We start from the raw sequence: 20,487 nt of genomic DNA on the forward strand, positions 1-20,487 counted from the left end.
GAACCCTTTGGCTCAGCAATGAGTCCAGCTGACAGAAATCCATCCTTTAGCTCCCCATACTTCAGAAAAAGGTGACATGTGTGAGTTAAAATGTAACCTCTCTTCATTTAAATTGGGTTGGCTTCACCGTGGAAAAGTTTCCCAAGCCTGATGTCGTCTTCTACACATTTGCTGCTGAAATATTTCAAAAGGAGAGCAAAGCAACAAGAAACAATGAAAAGATACTCACTGTTGAAACGACGTAAAAGTCCAATCTTTAGGGAGCAGAAGTGACTTGTTGTCCTCGAGAAATACAAAGGACGAGGCTGCAGTCCCCTCACAGCTGATGACATCAGATACAGAAAAACCTCGCTGACAAAGAATTCAGTTCATGCTACACATCCAACAGAAGGAGGTAAATATAGCATCCCTGCTTAGCCACCCCTTGTGAGCAAATAAGCTGCTAACTAGTAAAGTTCGACAAAACCCTCCCTAAAGTGTTACACTAACTTGGAATGTTCAAAGGCAAAAATAGCCTTAGAGTGGAAGGCTGCTGCCTCTTAACTTGAGGAGTTTGGGTACAGTTAGTGACTTCATTTGTAGGTACTTCTGTTTGCAGCCACATTCTAAAGACAGACGTGCCAGATTGTTTACTAAAATTGGTCCAGTGTGGGTGTGTGCTTTAGTGTGCCATGTGATAGACCAGCATCCCTGGTCTATCTATCTATCTATCTATCTATCTATCTATCTATCTATCTATCTATCTATCTATCTATCTATCTATCTATCTATCTATCATCTATTATATAGTGCATTATCTATCTATCTATCTATCTATCTATCTATCTATCTATCTATCTATCTATCTATTCTTATGTTATATATGGCCTCTTATCTATCTATCTATCTATCTATCTATCTATCTATCTATCTATCTATCTATCTATCGATTCTTATGTTATATATGGCCTCTTATCTATCTATCTATCTATCTATCTATCTATCTATCTATCTATCTATCTATCTATCTATCTAACTTACCCAACTTTAATTCCTTCTACAGATCCCACATGTTGCTCTATGTCTGTCAATGACTTTCTCCATAAAGTTCAACAGCTTATCACCCATCACCCATCCAGTGTAAAGCCCATTTTAAGAGTTTTTTTTTCCCATCGATCCATTTTCCAACTTAATGTGTTTAGTTCTGCAATTTAAGATCACAAGAAGTGTGTTTCTGTTTTGACATCACTCACCACAAGGCAGGAATCACCTCTTAACAGAGTGCTTGTGGGTTTTCATTTTTGTGAGGAGACTTTATTACTGCTGGTGATTCCAGTTATGTGACAATAATTAAAGTGACTGACCTGACTTATTAATACTCCCAAGTACTTCAGCATCCATCCATACTGATCCTCCTTTACTTATTAAAGGGGTTTGAAAGCCAAAGTCTCGGGTTCAAGGCAGGACAAAGTGACTTTTCCATGTAGCACTCTACAGAGGAGACTACTTCACCCTACTTTAAAGACCTCTAGTGTCAATGTCTCCAACATATGAAAAACTTCAGATAAATCAGTAAGAAAACTCAAATGTCCAGACTGATGGAGACACAATGATAAGTTATTTTTTTAACCTTTTTAAAATTAAGGTTTACTTCAAATACAAAGATCAATCAGGATTGCTAAAAATGTTAATGCATTTGTGGATTCAGAAAGTCTTCAGACCCTTTCACTTTTTATTATGTTGTAGATTTAATTTTAACTTGATACTGTACATTTCCCACTTTTGCACATCAGTATACACTCAATAACCCATACTGAATGAATCTGAAAACACATTTCCAGAAAGATTTGCAAATTTATTAATCATACAAAACTGAAATCTCCCATTTGTATACTGTAAGTATTCAGAACCTTTGTGGCCCTCCAAATTCAGGTCAGATATTCCTGTTTGCTTTAATTGTCCTTGATGTGTCTGAACTTAACTGAAGCCCACCTGTGGCAAACTGAATTCATTGGACTGTGTTGAAAGGCACACTTCTGTGTATTTAAGGTCCCACAACTCACACTGCATATCAGAACAAAAAGCAAGCCATGAAGTCCAAGGAACTCTCTGTAGACCTCCACGATATACAGTAACTGTGGTGAGGGACAGATCAGTAAACAGGCTTGCCATTAGTGATTGTGTGCCCTGACGTGGACTGGCACTGGGACAGACTTTAGCCCCCTGTAATTCTGAAATAGAACATACAAGTTTGCAGAATGGATGGATGGACAGATTTATCAATCCAATACTAAATTGTAAGGAAGCTGTTTTTCCAAATTATTTTTAAACTCATGTCTATAGCACCATGCATCGTACTTTAAAGAGACTAAGGAGTTCTGTGCTTCAAAGAACAGGAGTGACTCTCCACAGCAATACAGTATGTGCTTCCCATTTTTTACATCAAACCAGATGTAATTATTTTACTCAATTCCAGAAAAATGCATTTATCAGAAAAAAAAGAAGCCCTCTGCACAAAGCCCATAATTTCAGTTTCTGAATTTGTGCTATGGCTGCTGTTGACTGGAGTCGTAAAATCTGTGCTGCTCCGCATTTTTACTGCAGGAGAGTATTGACCGATTCATTGATTTTCTGCAGGGTTAGCTGGACTATATAGTTTTCCAAATTAAAACTTAATGAAGTGCATCTTATGATTTTCATACCTTCATATCCAGGGAAAGATAACAGGCAATGCAGATCTGTCCTCTGCTAATACAAGTGTGCAGACTCCACAATGCCGGCCCCACCTCTCAGTGGCGATGGCTCTAATTTGTATTATCGTTATTTTAATTGAATCACGGCCGCATTGTTATTGCTTAATGTGCTGCATAATGTACTACATCCTGTACCATAATGGGAGTTTGCTCACCACCCTTTCTCTGTCTCTGTTGCTTTTACTCTGCTTTTAGTGTTGGCAGCCGACACCAAAGCAGGAAGAATGGGCATCGCTAATGCCGCCTGTTTTCTACATTCGCCTACTAAAAGATGCCATTAGCAAACCACAGGGTTTTCAGTTGTGCATTCTATTACTAATAAGAGCTCCCTGGTTTATTTTTAGTAAATGTTTTTACAGTGCGCACCTGCTATTGATGTCAGTAACCACCCCCACCACCACCAGAAACAATGCCAGACAGAGTGAAGGCCGTGTGCCACTCGTATATCATGGCTGACACATCTCTAAGAATAATGCCAGCATGCTGGGTGAAGCAGAAATGTGAGTGCCCTGTCATTACAAAGAGGCCATTTCAGCAGGACAGAAATGTTCCCAACTGCTTAATTTACATTTGTCCCCTTCTTGTTCAAGTTTTCAGAGACTGCAAGCAATAAGAATTGTTGAATTTTAACCTTCTCGTTACTTGTCAAATTGTGATAACAGTTTCTACACAATTCTATATTTTCTTCTGCCTTGGGTTCTAAAAAGTTGGATCTAAATCTTCTCAAGACACCCTCGAAGAAAGCAGAGGTGGGTCCAACATGTTAAAAATATCCATTCAACCTTAAATAACATGACGTCCATGATGATGTCAAGTGTTCTGGTCGTCCACGCCACATTGATGTATGCACATCAACTGTCAGATTTGGAGCTGCTCAGTGCCAGTGAATACAGACGTCTGTGTCAGTGTGCCCCCCAGTGCACTGTTTCTATAGAGACAGGAATCAGGCCCTCCTGGGATTAGCTACTTAATTGAGTAGGTACAGAAAATGGAAGGTCATGCAAATGAATGCCTTGCCGTTATAGCGCTCTACAGAGGAGGCTACTTCACCCTACAGTACTTTAAAGACCACTAGTGTCAAAGTCTCCAATAAATGAAAAACTTCAGCAAAAAATTCAAATATCCAGAATGATGGAGACACCCTAACAAGTTGTTATGTTATGTCTTTTTAAAAATTAAGGCTTACTTGTAATACACAGATCAATGTGGATTCCATTCTGCTCGGTAGATCCTCTCAAGCTCTGTTAGACTGGATGGGAAGCATCTGTAGCCAGACTCTTTGCTGAGGTACTCCAGATTTGATCAGACAATTCTGTTTGCTTTAATTACCATTGATATGTGTCTAGAACTTGAATGAAGTCCACCTGTGGCAAACTGTTTAGAAAGGCACACATCTACCTGTGTATACAATATAAGGTGCCACAATTCACACTGCATGTCAGGATGAAAACCAAGCTGTCGACCTCTGAAATCAAATTGTGGTGAGGCCTAGATTAGGACAAGGGCATAAAACCATTTCTAAAGCTTTGAGAGTTCCAGGAGCACAGTGGTCTCAATAACTGTGATGTGGAAGATGTTTGGGACCAGCAGGACTCTTCCCAGAGTTGTTCAATCTGGCCAAGGGCCTTGGCTGGGGAGGGGACCCAGAACCCATTGGTCACTCAAACAGAGCTACAGCAGCTGAGATGAGAGAACCTGTCAGAAGGGCGGCCATCTCAGTTGCACTCCACTAGTCAGGTATTTGTTGTGGAGTAGCTCAATGGAAGCCACTCTTAAGTTAAAGGCCTATGACAGTTTAAAAGACTCTAAGATCATCAGGACAAAGATGATCTAATGAGACAGAAATGGAACTCTTTGGGTTCTCCTACATGATTTTTGAAAAAAATGTGGCATGTATTTGAAGTGATGAGAGAACCCATTATATTTCTAATAGCGTCTGATTTACAGATTTCAGGGGTGGCTTCATCCTGTGAAACTGCACCTTATCAAGGCCTCTAGGAATCAGCAGAATTTCATGGAATTGTTTCACTTCTAGGTGATAATTATTATTACTACTTGAGACGTGGCTGACATCTTTACGCAAGGCATCTTAAAAAAAGAGGAGGTTACAGTCAAGTACACCATTTACATATTGTACATTTTCTTCAACTTGACTGTCTAAGTTCAAGTGATTCACTTGTATTTACTTAACATTTTACAAATTACTGTCTTTTTAATGGCATTTTGTTTTGATGACATCACTCCAACACCATCTGGTGCTCAGCCACTAAGCTTCCATGTCCAGCCACAAGTCTGCCTGCCTGAATCAGTGATTCACATTATGGCAGCTTGATTATTTTAGACTGCGCTGCAAGAAAACTCACATCTGCTCTGCCTCAGAATAAAGGATAAACTAGTAAAAAAAAATCAAGTATCTAAAGAAAAATACATCTTAGTTTTTGGTATGTTTTGATCTCCAATCTGATTTAGATGTGTGCTGGTTGGCCATTATCTTATTCAAATAACTAACAAAAAAAGATCTCAGTGGTAGATGATTATACTGCCGTTATCGGGGTGGGGGAGATAAAGTACTGCTGTGGTCGATTTTCTTTCCATTTAAGCAAATGGTTTAAATGCATTTTTATTAAAGAACAGCATGATCTTTCACTTAAATAATGTAAATCTTCTGACTATCCCCAGTAGCCTATAGAATATGATAAAGATTAAAGTGGTTTTTCTTTTTTACATTTAAAGATATGGTGTGATTTTTTTTTTTTTAAAGAAACAGTGCACATTTATATTTAAACCAACGCTTCACCACAAATGGTAACCTGTGAAGAACAAATAAATTCAAGGCTGCAGCTTTTAATTGCTGATAAAACTGAATTATGACAAGAGTACAAAAACGTAAGGTGTGTGGATGTGGATGATGAGGCTGACATCAAAGAATCAGAGGGCATCCACTGGAGGGGCTGCATTTGAAATGTGTCTATAAGTTGATTGTATTTGACAATTAAACAACTGACAGAAAATTGAGCCAACAATTGTTATTAAGTGTAACAGAAATATATTAATATCAAAACATCAGCATAAATATAGTAGGAAAGGTATGACGAGTGTCCACTGCTGTACTGATGGAGATTTAGTACACGTCGTTCGTGTGATCTGTTTTAAAACAGTCACGAACACACCGCCCCGTATTTTTCTTATATTGTTTTCTGTTTTTTGTCCATTAGAAGGTAGAATGTTGATGCCTGATCTACAAGATTTGCACCACACTGCCAAATGCATATACAAAAACCAGACAAATGGGAGTTGTTTAGCTTTTATTTAGCACAAATATCTGCCAAACGGGTAAGCAAGATTTACTTGACCAGATTTCTTAAAGTAAGCATAAAAATCATAATACAAATTGTTTGATAAATCAGTAATTCTTACAATAAGGAAAACAAGATTTAATGCCATGATATAAATACTTATGACTTGCTTCAATTTCATTTTTTGCAGCACCCATTCTGTTTTTGTACAGTGCCAGACTTAGTGACTTCCACATTTCTTGTGACACGAAGAATGACAGTTGCTGCATTGTGAACAGTGCTTAGGATGCTAACTTTGTTCTTTTCTTTCCGCTTGATTGCAATCATTTGCCTTTTTGCCACACTGAAGCTTCATGCAGTTGAATTCCCAATGCGTTATTACTACAGTTATGGTGTATGCATCACTTTCACTATCCATGTGAACGTCTGATGACCAATTCACATTGTCATCGCTACCGCTTGATTTAACTAATGGTTCAGTGTTAGTTTGCTCTAAAACTGGATTTACATTTTATTGTTTACATGCCATTGTGTGGTTTGGTTGAAGGCTTTGCCCCACTCATGAATATTGATAAGTTACTATGGAAATATTCACTTTTTTTCGCAGCAGCGTGATGTTATTTTATCCACTAGATGGAAGCTGAATGCTGTCCCAAGTACTGTTCAGGCTTAACTCTGAATACGTGAAGTCCAATAGGCAGGCAAGTGACATTATTTGCTTGTATTATGAGTTATCTCTGTGTGTATCTTTACTTTAAACCTTGTTTAACTTCATTATTTTTGTGATGTTTATTTACTGCAATTATGTTTAAAGTATTTTATAGCAGGTGTTGCCATTTGCTGTGTTTTTTTTTTCATGGGTCATAGCTGCTAGGTAATCTGATTTGTTATAGGTGTGATGTCATGGCCCATTTCCTGTATAAAATTCAGCACATTCTCTCGGTTTCTACATTTCTAGATAATAACAATTCTTTGTGGTGTGGTTTTTGGAAGGTATTTAGGGTATAAGTATTGTTTTTAACTGTGCCTTCTGGTTTACGTTTTGGTTGTTCTACTTTCAGTTTTGTTTTCAGTTTGCTGGCTTTTACAATACAATACAATGCAGCTTAATTTTTATACTAGCAAATTGTGCTTGCAAAAATTTCGGATGAATAAAGGCGTTATGAAATGATCATGGGGGAGAAAAGATCATCACACGTTACAGTAAGAAAGGAGATTAGTTTAATAAGTAGTGACTTGTGAGAGGACTCAATATTAGAATAGTTGCATGATTAGTATGGAATGTTATTATAGTCACTTACAACAGCATGAATATTTACAGTACAAAGTGTAACATGAACAGTGTCACACACGTGCAACTAGGAGCGAGCTGAATGAACCAAGTGGAGGAGATTACCTGCCAGGCCAGGGGGTGGCGATTTGCTCTAAACCTATTTCTGTTATTTCTGCAGATCAAATACGGGAAAACCTGCCTGATCTGACGTCACTTCCTGTTCCGGCACCCCGACTGATGTCACTTCCTGTTCCGGCACCTAGACTGACTTCACTTCTGGTTCCGACACCCAGACTGAAGTCACTTCCGGGTTACAGACTACAAAATCCTCCATCTTGCCTAACTAGGTCAGTTCATTCTGAGAACTCAAGCAAGCAACATCATTGTGTTGAATTTAAATCTTTTGCAGCCAGTAACAATACACGGGAGGCTGCCCCAAACCTTTTTCAGTGTGTTGAGACTCGTTCTTTCACAACAGGTTAACAGAATATATTGGATAAGAAATGCAGGGCACATGTAAGTCAGTATGTGTGAAATGTGGCCATCAGGTAATGTAGTATATCGACATCAATAATAATTGTTGGAAAATGCAATTTGTTGCAAAAACGTTGTTGTCAAGTAAAATATTCGCCTGTGTGCAACCTGAAAGTACCATTATCTTTAACCCAGGTTTTGATGTAACTCTGGAAAATGTAGTGTACAGCTGGCCATGGGTAAAAACCAGGCCTGGCAGATAAACTCCGACGTTATTAAACATTTGTCATTGTGGCTTGGTGATTGTCATACAATATGCTAAATGAATGGGGAATTGCCTACACCATAATATAAAGGGAATATCTTGTTTTGAGTTGTCAGTGTTGTGGAATCCCTGTAGTTTTTCCGTCGTAATATATTTCTTGTCGTCTGCCACTTTGCCGCTACTCTCAGAAAGGTTGAGAGTGTAATTCATTTTTCGTTCACTATCTAGATGCAAGATTTGCTGCCGCTGATCTTTGGGTAATGTCACTCTGTGGTTTGTCATACGTTGTCTTTGTTGTTCTAAGGCATCTTTCCTGTGCTGGTTGGTCTGGCGTGATGTAGATGTTTCTGCTTCTGTGCGTGGTCTGAGTATGTAGGCCAGCGAGACCGTTTCTGTTGGTTGCAGCTATGCTGTATGTACCTTTTCATTTTATCGGGAAGCTTATGTTGAAGTGAAGGAAAAAAGAGGTATAAGATGGTAGTGTCACAATGCAGTTTCGGTCAGTAACAAAGTATGCACTGAATAAACAGTCAAATACCACAGTCGATAACTGGTTACATTGAAGACCTGAAGACTTGAAGATAAGCCTCAAACCAAACCTTTGCCAGGAACACAGATTCCTTGCTATTGTTGTGGAGGGATATAGTAGTTGTGACAACCATTGTTTATATGAAGCACAGATGGACACAAGTGAAATAATATAAGGATAATGCAGGTGCAGAGTGCTGTGAACAATTCTCAGTTAAAGTGCAAGTGCAGATTATAGTGATTAATAAACACAGAACTGGTACACATATAAATGCAGATTTGTTAAAACACTCGGAGAGCAAGGTAGAAACAGGTTAAACATAAATAGATACCAACAATGTCTGTCCATTAATTAATTGACAAACTATACCCAGTTGGTAATGGTGGAGATTAAAATGTTAAAAAATAAAGGCACAGTCCTGGAGACTTCGGAACAACTGGCCACCTGCCCACTCTTGGGCTTCTTATAGTGAAGTCTGTGCTGGCCATCCAGTCTAATGAGGGAATCTTTTCATCCGATGAGTCCAATGCTCCTTTATCCAAGAAGACTTTTCCATATACAGGAGAGCAGCCTGGCGGTAGAGCATTGGTACCAACTACCACATCCTTTTGACTCCATGCACATTTTAAAGTCTGAATTTTTTTTTTTTTTATTTCCTGTCCTTGGCAGTTTTTTTCTTTCAGCCCTGCCTTTCCCATTTCTTGGCAGAACAGCAAGAAGGCCAAAATCACTACAACAAATTAGGAGCATCTTAACCAGAGGATTTAATTGTAATCAGGCTGGCCTTTTCATTCCCCTTATCCCATCTGTCAAGTGACTGCAGTTTAATTCAAACTGATTACTACATGCTCCAAAAGTTTTAATGTCTAATATTTACAGTATACCATATTTGACTGACCCTTTGTGGACCTTCAATGACCTCACTTCTCTTTGGCAATGAGTTCTGGTCTCCAAGTCTTTAAGGATGTCAGGTCATTCCCATTTTGCCTCTCTTCACATACATTTGAACTTCTCAGCTGTCTCCTAATATCACAAAGACACCTTATAAGAATCTCATATCCACCATTTTAAATCATGTGGCCTCTAGTAGCTCATGCCTATGACTTACTCCACTTTTGCAATTGTTTGCCTCTTCAAACTTCAATAACGTATTTGGTCCGAAGAGTCATGCAACTGAATTAACAGCTTTTTTCTACTTGCCCACTTAGGTGCTTTCTCAAAACTTCCAGCCACAAGATGTTACTGTTGTCGTTACTTGGAATGGGAGCCGTAATCCAGCCAAGGCCTGCAGTGAGTTGGCTGAGTGAGTCTCGGCGTTTTATTATCCAGCAACTTGGGTTACAGTAGCTACTGAAAATGAACATATCAAAATGCATTATGCTTCTGAGTAAAATACTAGGATTATATATTTGCCAATTAGAGAGCTGAAGATCATTTTAGTGAAGTGCAAACCCTGATAATAACCATTCTCTTAATGATCATGGCTCAGCTGGGCTGTTGAAAGAAACGACTAATGAATCGCCTCCAATTGTGCTGCTCGTATCGCAAGTCTATTACTTTTAGAGATTCATTTAAAACTAAAAGGGTGTTCTGAGCTCATCAGCTACTTTGCCCAATAAAGAAAAAAGATCTGACTCCAAATAGAAATTAACATGAAGAATAGTCCATAAAGAGCAACATGGATAAGCAGGGCTTTGCACAGTTTTATGTTTTAAAATGAAAACTGATTTAAATGAGGTACATTCCTCCCATAAAAGCCACAAAACCTAACTATATTTGAATTGCGAAATATTCATAAACCCTCTCCCCCGCCTTCCCGACCAGAAAATGGGTATTCGGTTTGTGTAATCTTATTAGAAGAATGTGTTGTCTGCTTTAGAAAATCAATTTTGTTCTCTCCCTATAGCAGTCTGGAGGAGGATTGTTAGATGTTTGTATTTGAAATGTGACCCTTGCTGCAATGCATCATGCTAGGGCAGACATATGGTGCAATTACGTTAGCCCATTGCAGGAATACCAAGTTTAATGGCGTGACTCTTTTCTGAGCTTCTAGAAATAAAAGGTGTGCCATTTTTGGGTGCTGTGAGTCGACACAGGCATTGTTTTTAATGACAATGACATTTTTTTGTTTGTTTAAGAGGCATAACTGACACAATAGAACCTGTTTACTTTAAAAACATTCTTTTAACAAATGACCCTAAATGAACTGACCTCACCCACTTGTGTGTGCTGTCACCATTCCTGTACAACCCTCACCGTTGAGAAGCTTGCCCATCCTGTCACATCACCTTCACATGCTCCAGAGTACTTTAGACTGTTCTCCACTTCTCCTGTTTTACTGGCTTCCTCGCTGCTGTGTTCCTTGGCTTGTATTTATTTTTTCTGTTGTTTTTGTTAATTTTGAATTATTATTTTTTATGTTATGCATTGTGTTGGTTTTGTTTATTATTTATTGATAATCTCTTGCAACTTTATATGTTCCTCCATTTCATTTGCTTTGTGTGGGGCACCTCAGGAGGCTGGGCCATCTTGATGCCACCTCTGGCTTTGTATTCTCACTCAGAAGTGAAACCCAGCAGCGGAGCATTGACTTTATAGTGGAGATTTTGAGAGTTTTTTTTTCTTTCTTTGGATTCAAGGTTTTTTTTTGTGCTTTTGCTCTTACATTACTACTTTCAAATGTCTTTGTCCATTTGTTTGTAAGGCAGGCTTTTACCACTTTCCCTTCCTTGTTGGGCATTTTGAGACATCTGTAGTGTTTTGAAATTAAAAAGAAAGCTTCTCATTGTTAGGCCCGTGTAGGCTGCAGCCTTAAGGTAGCATTGTGGGAACTCGCCACCATGGGGTGAGCTGTTTTATGGCTGGCCAGTGAAGGTCTAAGCTTACATTTGTAGTTGTGTTTTTTTGTGTAGGCCACAGACCTTTATCACCTTATTTGAGACTCCAGTTAATACACACTAATAATGAAAATTCAGATTTCTCTGTGGTCCTTGAATATAGCCATACAGATATTATTCACCACATGTTTTTGTGGCACTTTGGAATTGACCAGCTAGTGTCTTTCACCTCCTTAATATTATTAGTCTTCTCCCACTGACTTATCCTTGACCCTTTGCAGGCCGTGTTGTTTAGAGGTTAATGGGAATGAATAGGAATTGAAAGGCTGCGAGTTCTGTGGCTCTGAGCAAGTCACTTACATTCTGTTCAACTCAATTCAAATGACACTTCTGCTCATACTCCTCCAGTAATAATAGCTATCCATCCTTTGTCTGTCCTGTTTTTCCATGTTTGGGGTTTGAGAGACAGTGGTAAAGTTAAAAGAAAAAAAAGCATACAGTGTAATGGTACTGTGCTTGTAAAGTACAGGGTGAGGCAGAAAGGACGGACATCTTTGAAATGGCTAGAACTCACCACTAGGTGGAGTGACAGATGTGTGGTAGGTGGTGTTAGGTTCGTGAAATCTTAGCATTTTTTTATTTTCTTTTTAGTTGAAGCCATGGGGCCGTGGACGATAGAACACCACGTTTTTGCGTACGACTGTTTTGTCAAGAACAACCACTCTATTACCACAGTTCAGTGTGAGTTTCATTGCCATTTCAATATCCACAGAAATAAAGCTGTTCCTGCTTATAACACTATCCTATGTTGTGTTATTGCACTTTTTATGCGAGGTACACTAATGAACAAAAGACTGCCGGGGGCTACACAAACGGCACGTACCCCTGAAAATGTGGAAAGCGTACGACTAGCCCTGCTCTGCAGTCCAAGTCGGTCTGCTCAGAAGCATTCTTCTGAACTTGGCTTCTTTAACACACTACTTCTCCGCTGCGAAGCGCGGGTATTCTGCTAGTAAAATAATAATTAGTAGTGTGTGAAACAGCCAAGTTTCCTTTCTCATAGATTTGCAAAACTGAGGGAAAATTTTTACTTTCTTAATAAACAAATCTCGCTAAAAAGTGTGTGTTATGAGTTTTAAAGGTTTTTTAATGGTGCAAAGAAATGAACAATGCCTGGTAAGGGTTTAACAACATTGTACACCTATTGTGGACCCAAAAAGGGTCCAGATAAAAATAAACAGTAAAATTCAACATGGTGAAGTCTATGAAAAAACGCATAATGTTGGGCCACCTTAAATTCCCTCGCACCTCCTCATCAGCGTGTTTTGTTTTCAGTACTGGCAGAAGGCAGCCTGCGATCCTCATCCTCATCCCCACCGACGCAGCTTTAGTCGTACACAAAATTCTCCCAGCTCAAGTCTGTATATCTGGGAGTGAGGTGTCTGCAACGATCTGTGTAAATGTAGGATGACAGGAAATGCGAAGCAAGAAATGTTGACCACATAACGAAAACAGAAACTTTTTCATGTCATACTATTAATGACAAAATGTCGATGTGAAGTGTATAATGTGTGAAGACTGAAGTCCAAGTATCAAATAAACACTTTCACAAAAGACACAGATATAATAAAACAAGTGCACTATTTTCTAGAATTTAACCAAAGTAAAACAAATTGGGATAGGGTACGACACACACGTGCACTTGGCTGGTGCAGAGCTAAGAACTGCTGTCTCCAAGTTGAGAGGTTGTGGGTTCAATCCCGGATCCTTCATGCATTTACTGTTTTGAATAGTGAGTGGCTATTATTATTACTATTATAGAATAAAAACATACATTTGATTTATTTAAGTCTGTAACAAGTGGTGTAAATTTATGGTACTTGTAAAAGTTAGTGTTTTGTTTTATTATTCACTTTTATTTTCTCAGTCACGTTCATGCTTCCCCTGATCTGACACTGTTAGTTTTCAAATAAAGACGTGCTATAACAAAGGTGAACTCAGATGTGGATGTGGGCTCTTTATCAGAGAAAGAGAACAGAAGCCCTCCCCGCAAGAAACGTCCACTCACATATAAGAACAACGCAGCTGCACCAGATGTAAAGGTGAAAGATGGCATTAATTTGATGCAGCAAGAGGTCCAGCATCATCCTGCCAGTGAATCTGCTACATGCTTGTCCTTCAGCAAAACATTTTTTGCCTAAAGAGCTCGCTAAGGTATTGTTCAAAGTACTTTTTGTGATTATGTTTTGTGAAGGTCTTTATATAAAAAACATTTGCATGTTACTTATATAAAAGGCAGATCGAATGTTATTTACCTATCTATCCTAATTTATTTACTAATATTCCTACAACATAAAGTCACAAGTAGACAGCAGAGCTTCCTGTGTTTGATCATCATGGGCATGCTGACAAAGTACATGTGCAATGCCACTCCTTATTTAGGAAAAGATCCCAGTTGTCCCAAGGGAGAAAGACTTTCCAAGACTGTGGTCATAAAGCTTATAAAACCGTTTCTGGACAAAGGCAGAACCGTAACATCAGTTGCATAAAGTGTGACAGGAGCTTTCACCTCCAGCTAAAGTCACTTAAGTACACAAGCAATTCTCCATGCTAGTGTTTAGATCTGGCAGTACCATGCTGATGGTGTATGTGCCCAAAAAGAAGAAGTGTGTCTGCATTCTCAGTACCTCTGCTCATGTACTGAAGTGACTTTAACTGCTCAACTCAAGATGCACTCTTGGACAAAAGCTGTAATCCAGCAATGAAATTATAATTCAAATTAGCTAAAAATGCTTTACTTACGATCTTAGATTAGATGCTGCTTTGGCCTGTACAAATCTGAAAAGTCATCCACCCACCAGTCCGAGCACACTGATGGGAGCTGTAGTCCCTGCTTCAGCACTGTTTTTTTGCGGTGCATCCCCACATTACAAACCCAATCCCTGATACACAGTATTGCCAATATTTTAAACTGAGCCAATGTCAACATACATGCACATTTTTTGACAATTGGTTCAGCCATTTTCACATGATTGGCAAACAAAAAGGTTGTGGTTTTATGTATACAGATTAAATTAACATATTGGTAGCACAGTAGTACAGTATATCTTGTACACTTGCTTTGGGTGCACATTGTCCAGGGCTGAATCCCGAGCATCTGAAATTTTTTGATTTTGTCTGCAAGTGGCCGGTGATGGACTGGCTCCCTAACCACATCTGGTTCCTGCCTTGCACTTAATGCTGTGGGAATAGATGATGACCTTCGATTGGATTAAGTGAGCTTGAGAAATGTAAAACTACACTATATTAGGTTAACACATTTTTACATCAGTCCTTCAGCTTATAAATTAAATATTTAACTTTCACAGGCCAAATACCAATTATTAAATATTTAACAATGATGAGAAGTAAGTCCATGAAAAAAATGTTTAATATGTGCGAGATCTGATTCTGGCTTCCTCATGACCTTGAAATGGATTAAGCACGTTTGAGAATGTGGTGTAACAGTATGTTGTTTTGCAATAATTAAACTAAAGGTGCTATTGGCAAAGTTAGCTCAGGATGAAAACCAGAAGAGACAATCAGTTATCAGTTATTATTTTCAGTCATCAAGCTTAATGTGAATTATCTTTTCAAATGTTTTATCACAAATGAAGTCCTAAGAAACTTTTCTTCACATAAAGAACCGTAGACACGTTGAATAAATTGACAGGTAGTGTGCTAGAGGGCAGGACTTTAACATCTCGACTTGATGTTACTTTCTCTGGTCCTGTTCAGCCTATATACATCGGACTTCTAATACAACTCAGAGTCCTGCCACGTGCAAAAGTTTGCTGATGACACTTCTGTCATGGGCTGCATCAGGAGTGGGCAGGAGGAGGAGTATAGGAACCAAATCAAGGACTTTGTTAAATGGTGCGACTCAAATCACCTACAACTGAACACCAGCAAAACCAAGGAGCTGGTGGTGGATTTTAGGAGATACAGGCCCCTCATGGACCCCGTGATTATCAGAGGCGACTGTGTGCAGAGGGTACAGACCTATAAATACCTGGGAGTGCAGCTGGATGATAAATTGGACTCGACTGCCAACACTGATGCTCTGTGCAGGAGAGGACAGAGCCGACTATACTTCCTTAGAAGACTGGCATCCTTCAACAACTGCAATAAGATGCTGCAGATGTTCTACCAGACGGTTGTGGCGAGCGCCCTCTTCTACGCGGAGGTATGCTGGGGAGGCAGCATAAAGAAGAGGGACGCCTCATGCCTGGACAAACTGGTGAAGAAGGCAGGCTGTATTGTAGGCACGGAGCTGGACAGTTTGACAACTGTGGCAGAGCGACGGGCGCTGAGCAAGCTCCTGTCAATCATGGAGAATCCACTGCATCCAAAGAACAGGATCATCTCCAGGCAGAGGAGTAGCTTCAGTGACAGACTGCTGTCACCATCCTGCTCCACTGACAGACTGAGGAGATCGTTCCTCCTCCACACTATGCGACTCTTCAGTTCCACCTGGGGGGGTAAACGTTAACATTATACAAAGTTATTGTCTGTTTTACCTGCGTTTTTATCACTTAAAATTGTTTTTTATCAGTATGCTGCTGCTGGAGTATGTGAATTTCCCCTTGGGATTAATAAAGTATCTATCTATCTATCTATCTATCTATCTATCTATCTATCTATCTATCTATCTATCTATCTATCTATCTATCTATCTATCTATGTTATTATTATAGACAATCCAGGGAAATTGAATGGACAAGCTTGTTAGATTAACTGGTCTATTCTCATCACAATTGTTCTAATGTTCTACTATTATAAAAATTGGTAACACGTTAGATTAGGTACTTCAAACATGCATCTATTATTCATTTACTGTTACATAATAAGACTTTAATAATGGCATCTTTTGGTGTACATAACACCTACAAAGTGTCAGTAAAGTGGCTCTTCTCTGTACAGTGTTGCATTTGATACACTGGTAAAATTAGTTATGAAAATGAAGGATTCACAAGCCCTATACTAAAGTATGCAATATCAAAAAAAATCTAACATAAGTACCTCTGACTATTTTAAAGTAAAGTTATTTTAGTAGGCCAGAGTTTACTGATGATTTTTAAGTGTTATAAACATCAAAAGATACCTTTGTTAAAGTCTTGTTGCATAAGAGCAAATGAGTAATGGATGCAATTTTTCAGTACCTAAATTAAAGTGTTACCCAAAAATTTGACAGTAAGGAGCAAATGAGTAGCTTTTTATTCAGCCAGTCTATGCTTTGATCCATTGCAGGTCAACAGTTTTAAAACTCACAGCCATATATAAAAGAACTCTTTGAAACTGAAAGTATTACAACGCAAGGTGCTGTTAAGTTGAGTTTTGCTTTTATTTTTTTGTAAAACCTAATTCACTATCGGTATAAATTATCATTTCAGGTTCTTTTTTCCATGTCTTTTAATCTGTGACATAATAAAAGGGCAGTGAGTAAATGTACTGTACATGTGAGTGGATTTCCTCTAAAAACTGGAAGGACTAGTTGTGCTGTGGGGCTTTCTGGGGCGTAAATATGAGGAAATCAGTTGAGGCTAAAGGTGCAGGAAGTGGCTCTTGAGAAATGATGACAGGACTGAGAGGAATCAAAGTATGACCAACAGACTGGTTTTAATTTATTGTTCATATAATCTGTGCAGGAATGTAATTTTAAATCACCTACCCCCGGTAGCAAAGCAGGCATGATCTACTTATAAATACAAAGTCATTTCTCTCACCTTCACACCTTATAGGAAAACCAAGTGTTTTGGTCGGAGTGGTTTTCTTTTAACCAGTCGGCTCAGAGGGGTGTAGCTAATGGAATGCGGACTGACGGCTCACATATGAAGGAAGTTTCTTTTGATCTGTGCTTGACGTCTGATAAAATCCTAGCAGCAAGATACCACCTACTGTAGCTGATGCTGTGATAAATCAAAAAAAAAGCAGACCCACTCACTTGAACCCTGAAACTCGGCCCCACTCGCCACATAAGGAGTCTCCAAACTCAAGGTGAAAAGAAGTGAGGTGGGCTCAGCTTCAAGGGTAAAATTAAAGACAGATGGGACAAAAGGGGGATACCAAATCTGCTCATAAAATTCAGGGTAGAATTTCTTTTTCATTCCTTTTAATATCTTTGTTGTGCCATGCAGTGAGCAATCCTTGACTGGTAATATTTAAGTTAAAAAAAATGTGATTACTGTATGCTTTGTAAGTTTGTGCTAGCATTTCTTAGCAGATCTGAATACCACTTTGTCAGCCAAGGGTGTCAGATTAGAGAAACAGCCAACACTTACAGTCACTCTGTCATGATTTAAGCACAAAACAGATGTTTTAACATTCTTAAACCAACGTAATCCTATTCAGGGTCACCAGGGCCAGAGCCTAAGCCGGCAGCACTGGGCAGAAGGGAGAAAACAGCTCTGAACAAGGTGCCAGTCCATCGGAGGGTCCACTCATGCACTCTCTTACAGGAGCTAATTTGGAAATGCCAATAAACCTAATCACCATGTCTTTCTGCTCTAGATAACAGAAATGATGAAGGACCTGAATATGAAACATTAATCAGAAAAAATGCAAAGGTCTTAAACCAGGAAATCAAGTCAATCTTACATGAAACCAAAACAAATGGCTAAATTGTAATTAAAATTTTGCCAAAGATTCAAATACAAGAAAAATTAAGTAGGAAAAACAAAGTGCAAGTTTCACAGGGATTTTGTATGAAACTCAGATAAAACATACAGTAGCTGCTCAAGTTGACCTTTAAACTCTCAACTTAACGAGGTCAGGGTAACGATCTCTGTGAACATGCCCCCATCAGCCAGAGGACACATAATAGCAATGGAATCCACAAAATGTCGGGGCCTGCTAAAAAAAAGATAAAATTGCGTTAGAAAGAGACATGTTTTAATTCTAACAGAAAGAATAATATGACTCCAAAAAGGGGTAAAAAATTATCATCATAACATAATCACAATTATTTTGACATGGGGACAATATGCAGACTCCACAAGGATAACAACAGTATGCTGGTTGTTGTGCTTTAAAAATCAAGTACTATGAATTAGTAGGCAACCAGGAGAAGAGGCAAAGTCAAAAACAAAGCAAAGATCAAAACTACTTGCAACTAAAACCAGAACATGAGACGAAATTCATAGTCAGAAAAAGGTCAAAAGATGTTTCAAGACTGAAGAATCAAAAAGAGTATTTTAAGCAAAGAAGCAGCAGGAGCATTTGGGGGAATCTGTGTACTCGGATACAGAAACAACTTTCAGCTGCACTTTTATCCTGCTGTGTTGTGATTGACAGTTCACAACTTCAGAGGACACACCCCTAGCAACGCAGGTGCTGTCCTAGCAACAGGAGCTCAAAGTAGTACTACTAATAAATAAGTAAAATAATCTGGGAAATGATCCATTGCCATCCATAACCATAATCTTTGAGGTAGAAAATGCCTAAATATTAAAACAGGGACCATCACAACCACCATAAAAAACTAACAAATACTGAAGATTCTAACAATGGTGGTGTTGGCCATGACATCATATGCACATGTTAGACACATCCCATCAATGTATACACCAATGTCTAGAAATGGCCACCAAAGCAGAAGTACAAAACAAAACTGAAACTGTGCCAAAATGAATAAAGTAAAAATTAAAAAAAGAAATTCTCAGATCAGCTAGTTTTAAAAACAAAATGTCTAGACAATATTAGAGCTTGTAGCTCGGTTCTAAACAATGGGACATTTTAATCCATTCCCTCAGAATGACTAAAGTGGTTTGAAGTCTCCAAAATGGCCAGGGGGGATGCACACAAAGGCAGCCTGAGATCCACTACCACTGGCTGGCTTCAGTCTATACCAGGGCCAAACTGCACTACTAAATTAAGGTTAAAAAATGTCTTGAAAAGAAATGGCCAAAAAACCCTGGGCTAGGAGACAAAAAGGGCAAAGAAAGAATCTGTATAAATAAAAGGTGAATTTCAAGAAATGCTCTATATAAAAAGAAAGCTCAAAGAGCAGAAAGGCACAAAAGAGTCTGTTTAAAAACAGAGGCAATCCAGTAACAAACGAAGTCTCAAAACACAATCTGAATAGATTGGTCAAAAACAACAGCAAGAAGGTCAAAAATGCAATAATTCAATAACAACAACAAGCAAACTCAACAACAGGCAGCACATATAATGTACCGACCACATTTAACTGCCTGGATCCTTAGGATTGATAGGGCGGAGGGCAGCGCCTGGTGGTGACTGGCAGGTGGCCCTGCCTCTTGGGTGCCACACACACAAGACACATGAAGCATATCAAAGGTAGCTTACATACAATGACGAAGAATGATACACATAATCAACATAAATAAAAGAATCAAGATGTCTCAAAAGAAACCTAAAACAAATTAGAATAACAGCTAGAGATGCGACACACAGTGCTCCTAATGCCAATTTAGGCCCACAGTCATGCCCTTTTATTTTGTAGATTTGTTTTTTCTATAAAGCACCTTTTGTCAGTGTATACTGTGAAGAGCACTATATCACCCACTCAAACATCGTAGAATGTATTTAGACAACTGCTAAAACTAAGGCAGGGTCCAACCCTGAATGTGGTGGCAGATAATTGCAGGGGACACACATGCCATCACTTGTACGACTTTGCTATGCTTGGTGCACGTGACAATGTGATTACTGTTCTTACTACTACTGCTAGTGCCACTAGTGCTAGATCTCAGTTCCTACAAAATTTTCTCATTACACTTAGATATTTCACCAATCTAGGAGGACCATATTTGGTCTTTATCTACGTCATGACCTTTATAGATATCTGAAATACTTGAAGGGGCTCTATGCCCTTACAAAACCCTTAAGTGCCATATAATAAAACAGATCAGTACACTTTTCAGTGAATAATAAAATTAGGGTATTTCTTTATATATAATACACTACCGTGGCTGTTCGTTAGTCTATCCAGGATTTGAAATCACCTGTAGCTCGTAAACTGTTTGACCTATTGACCTGAAATGTGGTACACATATACTACGTGACGTCTACTATTCGCTT

The 20,487-nt window shown here is 38.8% G+C and overlaps 1 protein-coding gene across 2 annotated transcripts in view; it reads right to left on the bottom strand.

The window, feature by feature from the left end:
* The window catches only part of myom3 (myomesin 3), a 313,022-nt gene extending 312,590 nt beyond the window's left edge, over positions 1 to 432 (bottom strand). The window contains exon 1 of one of the 2 annotated variants that reach the window (XM_039740882.1): positions 230 to 428. The gene's annotated coding sequence lies outside the window, so the exon portion shown is untranslated. Of the gene's footprint in view, positions 1 to 229 lie in introns of both variants that reach the window. The other variant, XM_039740883.1, reaches the window with a different exon arrangement.
* Between the last annotated feature and the right edge of the window lie 20,055 nt (positions 433 to 20,487).

Source organism: Polypterus senegalus, chromosome 17, assembly GCF_016835505.1.
Source record: "Polypterus senegalus isolate Bchr_013 chromosome 17, ASM1683550v1, whole genome shotgun sequence".
Taxonomy (NCBI): Eukaryota; Metazoa; Chordata; class Cladistia; order Polypteriformes; family Polypteridae; genus Polypterus; species Polypterus senegalus.